This window comes from Cibotium barometz, chromosome 18, assembly GCF_041138505.1.
Source record: "Cibotium barometz isolate CiBa-2024 chromosome 18, ASM4113850v1, whole genome shotgun sequence".
Classification (NCBI taxonomy): domain Eukaryota; kingdom Viridiplantae; phylum Streptophyta; class Polypodiopsida; order Cyatheales; family Cibotiaceae; genus Cibotium; species Cibotium barometz.
In genome coordinates, this window is record NC_141063.1 from 41,954,506 (window position 1) to 41,960,505 (window position 6,000).

The window sequence follows — 6,000 nt, forward strand, 5'->3', positions numbered from 1 at the left end:
TCGACCATGTCACTCGTTGCTCCCCCCCATGCCCCCCCCCACACACACACACACATTCTTTTTAAGTGATTGGAGATTCGTGAGAGAGAGAATATTTTCAATTGTACATTAATGCGTGAGAGCCTCCATAAGAGGAGGAACCAATGGTGTTCAAAAAAAAAAAGAGAAGATATATACTGCCATATTCTATCCTAAAACTTTGCAAAAGTCAAGGCATTCTAGTTATGTTTGAGTGAGAATCTGTTAATCGTTTGCTTGCCTTTGTAGAAAGCACGTTGTAGGCATGATTTGTTATTTGCTCTCATCGCATCTTTCTCTCTCCCCTCGGTCACCTCATCTCTCTCTATCTCTCTCTCTTACCTCAGCTCTCTCTCTCTCTCTCTCTCTCTCTCTCTTCCTCACTTACTATGTTTGGTTTTATTATTCCTTTGCATCAGTTGTGGCATGTCATTCTCTCTCTCTCTCTCTCTCTCTCTCTCTCTCTCTCACCTCATCTCCCACCCTACCTCTCCCTCCCTTTCTCCCTCTCTCTCTCTCTCACCTCATCTTACTCTCTCTCTCTCTCTCTCTTATCTCTCTCTCTCTCTCTCTATCCCTCACTCCCTCTCTGTCTCTCTTACCTCGTCTTATCCTTGTCTCTCTCCTCCCTGCCTTGTCAAGGGTGTCTCTCTCTTCCTCCCTCTCCTTGTGTATCTCTCTCTCTCTCTCTCTCTCTCTCTCTCTCTCTCTCTCTCTCTCTCTCTCTCTCCACTTGTCTACTCTCTCTCTCTTAATTTGTTTGCTTTTATTATTCCTTTGCATGTGCTGGCATGTCGTTCTCTCTCTCTCTCTCTCTCTCTCTCTCTCTCTCTCTCTTTGCTTATTCCTTTGCATGTACTGGCATGTCACTATCTCTCTCACCTACCCTCTCTCGCTCTCACCTCATCTCTTACCCTGCCTCCCTCCCTTTCTCCCTTTGTCTCTCTCTCACCTCATCTTATTTTCTCTCTTATCTCTTTCTCTCTCGCCCTCCCTCTCTGCCTCTCTTACCTCATCTCTGCATGTTATTGTATGCCTCTACATGTGATCGTATGCCTTTCAATACTCTTTGCATTCCTTTGCTTCTTCTTTTTTTCATTTACATGACATTTCTTGCCCTTTACTGTTCTTTGCATGTCATTGCATGTGTATGTCATTGCATTGCATTACACTTGTATGTTATTTCATGTGCATGTCATTGTATTACATTGCATGGTATTACTTACCCTTTATTATCCCTTGGATGCGCTTTTATGTCCTTGCATGACCATTTCTATCCTTTATGTATCTTTCATGTGCTTGCATAGCATTGCATGTCCTTTAATACTCTTTGCGTGTACTTGTATAGCGTTGCATATCTTTGCATGTGCTTTCATGCTCTTTAATACTCTTTGCAACATAGTGTTACATGTCATTGCATGCCTATGCAAGTGATTCCAGGCCTTTTCACATGATTACATGCCCTTGCATGTGATTGCATGCCTTTTCATTACATGTCCTTCTTATTCTTTGTACACTTTTGCATATCAGTGCATGCACTTACATGTCATTATGGATTCATGAAACTTAAAATTAAAGATTTCACTTTCTAAAAAACAATGAACAATGTACAATTGACAAGGTGAATAATATATACAATCATACGTAGTTAATAATTTTATTTTAGAAAAGATATTATATCATCCTTACATATTGTTTTCTAAAAACAATAAATAATGTAAAAGTAACAAGGCTAATAACATAGACAATTATAGATAAAAGAATTTTATAAAAGATATTACATCAGCCTTGCATACTATTTCCTAAAAACAATAAACAATGTAAAATTGACAAGGTAAATAACATTCACAGTTATAGGTAAAAGTTTATTTTATTCCAAAAAAGTTATTACGAAATAGTGTTTCCTAAAAACAACATGGCATAGCTGCATAACTACACAACTACATGCAAGCTAGTTAACGGCATATCAGCAGAGGATTCTCAGGGTTCCTCAACCTAAGTGCTTTTAAGGGCTGCTCTATTCTTTAGCTCCTCATAGAGGGGCTACTCTATTCTTTAGCTCCTCATAGAGGGGCTCCTCCTTTTCTTTACCAATGTAACCGTAACTCTGCCAAGTCAAGTACCGATGGTGGCTCTAATCTTCATGTTCTACACATATAGATCTCCTGAGTCAATGAGCTCATCTGCTAAAAGCTTATCCCAAAAATTAAAGGCCTCTATTATAATTTTGAGATCTCTATCCGACTTCTTGTACAAATCCTTGAACACAGCTTCGAGGGTATCCTTGAGAGTAGAGTTCGGGGCATTTGTGATGAAGATATGATGAGTGAGGGTAAGGATAATAAGCTGAGTTCAGGGAATTTGATGAGTGAGGGTAAGGATAATGAGAGTTAAAGAAAATTAGAGAAAGAGGAAGAGGGTGAGAATGAGGGTGGAGGGTAAGGATAATTAGTAAAGTTCCGGGCATTTGATGAAGACATGATGAGTGAGGGTAAGGATAATGAGAGTCAAAGAAAAATAAAGAAAGATGGAGAGGGTGATAATGAGGGTGGGTGAGGTAGAGAATAATGGAGAGAGAGAGAGAGAGAGAGGAAAGGAAAGAGGGAGAATGAGGAAGGGAGAGAATAAGGGTGAGATGAGGGAGAGAATGAGGGTAAGGTAGAGGGAGAGTATGATAGTGAGGAAGAGAATGATAGTGAGAGAGACGGAGACAATGAAAGATGGGAGTGAGGGTGAAAGTAAGAGCTAGGGGTTCATATATATATATATAGAATATACTAAAAGCACAGATTGATTAGCAAGGATAATTGCTAAAATAGCAAAATTAATTGTGTAAATAAATACTATATTTAGGAATAGTAATTGCATAGACAAATTCTATACTTAAATAAATGTACCAAGATATTCCAACCATTGATAATATATAAAATGTTGATGTTGACATCAACATTAAAAAAGTGTTAATATATAAAATGATGATATTCACCATTGACATTAACAAAAAAAAATGTATTTATCATTTCCAATCATTGACATTAACCCAAAAAAAAAGTTTATCATTTTTATTTGAGCGATTGCAATAAAACCATGTCACTTATCCTAGAAAGATATTAAAAAGCGAAAAAGTATATAAACCTTCATAGAGAAAGTTGATAGTGATATGACATCAATTATATATAAAATAACAATATTGACATCGATAGAAAAATAAATTTATTTTATTATTTCCATTTGAAGCATTGCATTACAACAACCATGTCGATTGTCCTAGAAAGATATAAAAAAGTGAAAAGTATATAAACCTTCATAGAAGGTAACAAGACATCTAGGACATTATATATATTGGCAATATCATATTATAATATATGTGTGTGTGTGTGTGTGTGAGTTCAACGCTATGTACACATTCTCATGCAAATTTTCCAAAGCAAACATTCTAAAAATAGTCTTCTCATTAATATTATCATTCAACTTATATACCAACTAAAAGAGCTCCTTTTTAGATTATTCGTCTAATGCTAAACATTCTGATTAAGTCCTCCTTTTGTAGAGTGGATTGATGTATAAACATGTTATGGTTCGCATCTAACTCAAAAATACACAAATATACAAAATATAGGTGCTTGTATATGCACTAATGGTTGATGAATAAACATGTAATGGTACTCATCTAACCCAAAGGTATGCAAATATACAAAATATAGGTACTTGTATGCATAGTATGATTTACCTGCCCCAACCCTAATTTGAAAATCCATAGGGGCATGATGGATCCTTTCCCATAGTCACCGTGTATTTTTCACTACGTAGTAGTAGTGATTCCTCGGTCTCCACTTCCATCTGTCCAGCCTTAATGACCAAATGCTTAAAGATAGTGGCTGTATTCAATATCGTTGAATCTGTAAGATTCCTCCCCCAACCCCTTTTTGATGTCTAGTATCTTCCCCTGTAATCAATCCCTCTTCAGAAATATAAAGACCTTGTTTCTAATTGTTTTAGCCTAGAGAGAGAAAATTATTCTAGAGAGAGAATATTCAGATTATGAATATTTTTGGATAGAAAAATAACTCATCTTATTAAAATAAGTTCCCCTAAAACAGAAATTCAAAAAGAATTTTCCAATGTGCAATTGGAATTAATTGGAAATGGGTATAATGGACCTTAGTCTAAGGGTCTAGATTTTCAGAAATTTTTGGATTATGGTCCAATTAAGGTTCCTATGGGCCAATAGCATCAATCCATGTGTAGGAAGGAGATAAATCCAAATTGTAAAAGAAGATACCCAAAAATGAGTAAATGCTTACATAAGATGAAGAGTTAAAAATGTACAAGGTTTATTAGTAAAAAACTATGAGCAATATTAAAAATATGAGATATTTTGGGTATCCAAAAATGAGTAAATGCTCACATAAGATGAAGAGTTGAAAATGTACAAGGTTTATTAGTAAAAAACTATGAGCAATATTAAAAATATGAGATATTTTGGGTATAATGATTCCATTTTGACACATATGTAAGGAAGGGGAGTTCTTTAAAGGATGTGCATATTTCACATAAGATGAAGAGTTGAAAATGTACAAGGTTTATTAGTAAAAAACTATGAGCAATATTAAAAATATGAGATATTTTGGGTATAATGATTCCATTTTGACACATATGTAAGGAAGGGGAGTTCTTTAAAGGAGGTGCATATTTCACATGCTTGAATGAGTTTTAAACTCATAAAAATTGAGATATTTCATCTCTCCTCTCTTCTCATTCAAGTCTAGTTCCAAAAAGTTAGCTTAACTGACCTAAAAATGGTCAAAAAGTGACCTAACTGACTTGGAAAATTCTAGAATCAGTTTGTTTGGTTAGGAGCTCAATTTTTCCTATAAATAGAAGCCTTCACTTGTCGAAAAAAATATAGTGTCTTATGCTTTGTTACTCTACTCCACCTAAGCCAAGAACTGTGAATTCTTTAATAATTCACTAGTTTTTGACACTTCTCTCTTTCTTCAATCCCCATTGGTGGCTCCATCAACATACTAAACCAATTGATTGGTTGGGGGCCTCTACCGTGAACAAAGAATCAAGCAAATTGTAAGGTAAGTATGGTGAATTTTGATCTTTTCTATAATTTCTCAATGTTTCTCTCTTCTCAACCCCTCTCAAGCTTGAGAAGCTTAATTGGTATGGTTTTTGAAATGCTATTGAAGTTAATTAATTAATGATAGTAACGAATTACATAAATTTTCATTTATGTTTAATTCTAATGGTTTTTTCTCTCTCTCACTTAAGAAATGGTCATACTCATGACCCATTCTCAATCCAAATGAAGCTTTTCATAAAGCTTTTTCTTAATCCAAGATTAATCTATGCTTGAGAATAAATTAAGAGTTTTTTTAATCTATGCTTTTAGTTTATGATAATTTTGATTTAATCCATTAAGGGTTAATGATCCAATTAGGGATCATTCTAATCATTTCCTTAAAGATAACCTATCTTTTAAAATAATTGAGATTTATTAGTTATAGTAGCGGAGCTATGGCAAAATTTTATAAAACATTACACATAAAATAATTTCATTCAAAGCATGAAAAGAGGATTTCCTACCATATTCTAGGAATTATCATCCTAGATTAATTGAAAGATATGCATTGTAATCCTAGAGAAATTGATTTTTATATTATGCATAATTGATTTTCATGCATAGAGGTATGCATAAGAGATGAATATTTTATTATAAAAGAGTTACTTTTAGCATAATTGAAATTCATGCATAGAGGTATGCATAAGAGATGGATATTTTATTATAAAAGAGTTACTTTTAGCATAATTGAAATTCATGCATAGAGGTATGCATAAGAGATGGATATTTTATTATAAAAGAGTTACTTTTAGCATAATTGAAATTCATGCATAGAGGTATGCATAAGAGATGGATATTTTATTATAAAAGAGTTACTTTTAGCATAATTGAAATTCATGCAGAGGTATGCA